A 2,357-nucleotide genomic window follows, 5' to 3' on the forward strand; every position below is an offset into this window, starting at 1 on the left:
TATTTACTCAGACACCAATAAATTCGATGTGGCCAGGAAGTAAGACCCTAACTTCTTTAGTCTTTCGGTAAAAGGAAGGAAGACACTATGATTATCTTGTAAATTGCGATGGTCAAAGTGGAACTGATGCTTGTTCATGTTAGAAAGAATAAATGTTAATTCGGGACATCTGCACTGTATTTTCGAAGCGGATAAATTCTTCGACAGTGTAGGTTGAATAATAAGTGTGAAATCCTGAGACGTATTGCGATAAAGTATAGAAACAAATGAGTAGTCTACTTTATCCACAAAAAACAAGTGGTAGCAGTCTGTAGTAATACATAAAGGGAAAACATTGTTAGCGAAAATTTCGAAAAGTTCTTCAACGATTTACTTGAAATCTTTACGCGATACTTTACTGAACAGTCGCACAGACATAGGCTATACGTATTTTTGTAAACTTCTCGTTCTCCACTCTTAAGACTGGAGCGGGGTGTTTGAAATCTGGCTCATTATAGGTTCGCGGTTTCGGCATACGCCTTGAAACCAAGGTAAGCCTCCCGAAAACCTTGGTCGGTGATTGGAACAATTTATTTCTGTGAAAACGTCCTCGTTGTGAACGCTTTTGCGGCCAAATATAAAATTATTGTGTTTGTGTAAGACTGTGCATATGTTGGATGAGCATGTATGTGATGCTGTACAAAATGATGTGTTGTGCCACAGGCTATGAAACTTTTTAAACTGCAATATACAGATTTTCTGCTTAAGTCGACTACAAGAAGGAAAACGCTACTCTTTGCTACGAAAATGTGCGGTTTCGTTTTCTTTCTCACAGTCGGTTCTAAGTACGATAGCAGGGCATTTAAAGAACTACACAAGCTGTTGGTCTCTTATATGTTTCTCCGGATATATAATCTTAAACAAAAGTTGTACACACAACAAAGTGCTTATATAAATTTTCTCCCCCGCAGCCGGTTTTAACAGAAAACCCATATTTTTGAAAGTTACAGGCTGTTGGCTTATGCCGCGGGTTTTTCAACCGACGGTTCTGACGCCTCTATGGGGCGTGATGCTGACATTTCCGAAAACCCATCATCCGGCCTACCACCAGCAATGGAGGGTGAAGCTTTGAGAATGCAAGTTACTCCATCCTGGTGAAACGCCAGAAACATCACCAATCAAATATCGGCCGGAGAACCTGACATAGGCTGCTTGCAGTTCCCAGAATACTCAGCACCTATAGCATTCTACGGCGTGGAAATTAATCTTGGAAATCCGGAACAGAGGAAACTATAAGTATTTGGAATGCGGTGTTATCGAGGAACTTTAAACGTATTTAATGACCAAATAAGGTGCAACAAGAAGAGGCAATGAAAAGAGTAGGCGAAGAATGAAGTCTACAGCAGCCCTTACCAGAAGAAGGGAGATAAACTTTTGTATGGTGGAAGGAATACAGTGAAAAAATCGTAGTGATGGACAAAGAACAGAAAATGTAAAACAGATCATGTCGGTTGTTGTGTGTTCGAGGTAAGTAAGGATCAAATGATTAGTGTAAGATGGCACCAAACTGGCACGAAACACAATTTCATCTGGAGAAATAAAAACTTCTTAGGATGAAACGTGCGAAAGAAGTGTTATAAAGCTTACATATTACTATGTTTGAAGACAGGCCTACTTGTAATAATTAAACTCCTTGCAAAAAGGTATGAATATTGGACGTATAAAAATGTAGTTATGTGCTGCAGTTTATCTAACTTACGCCGCTGCGTTTCCTACAGCCGCCACCGCGGCACTGGGGCGCTGGCGTCAACGATTACACCACTGCCAATGAGACGCACGCACCCCCTCTTCGGAACTCCAGCGGCGGGTGTACGTAAGTTCGAACATTCATGCACTGGCCCCCATTTTGTGTTTGCCAGTCGAATAACACTTACAGACATACGAGGGTCACTCCAAAAGAAATGCATACTATTTTTTAAAAAAATCCATCTTTTATTCTACATGTTTGACAGTTTTACAGTGTGTAGATACAGCCTTTAGGAACAATATTTTCATTTCTCCACATAATTTCCATCCCTGTCAACTGCCTTACGCCATCTTGGAACCAGCGTCTGTGTACCCGCACGGTAAAATTCTGGACCAACCTGTTGGAGCCACTGTTTGGCAGAGTGCACAACGGAGTCATCATCTTCAAACCTTGTTCCACGAAGAGAGTTTTTCAGTTTCCCAAAGAGATGATAGTCACATGGAGCCAGGTCAGGACTGTAAGCCGGGTGTTTCAGTGTTGTCCATCCGAGTTTTGTGATCGCTTCCATAGTTTTTTGACTGACATGTGGCAGTGCACTGTCGTGCAACAGCAAAACATCCTGCTTTTGCCG

Source organism: Schistocerca cancellata, chromosome 6 (genome assembly GCF_023864275.1).
Source record: "Schistocerca cancellata isolate TAMUIC-IGC-003103 chromosome 6, iqSchCanc2.1, whole genome shotgun sequence".
In the NCBI taxonomy this organism is placed as follows: domain Eukaryota; kingdom Metazoa; phylum Arthropoda; class Insecta; order Orthoptera; family Acrididae; genus Schistocerca; species Schistocerca cancellata.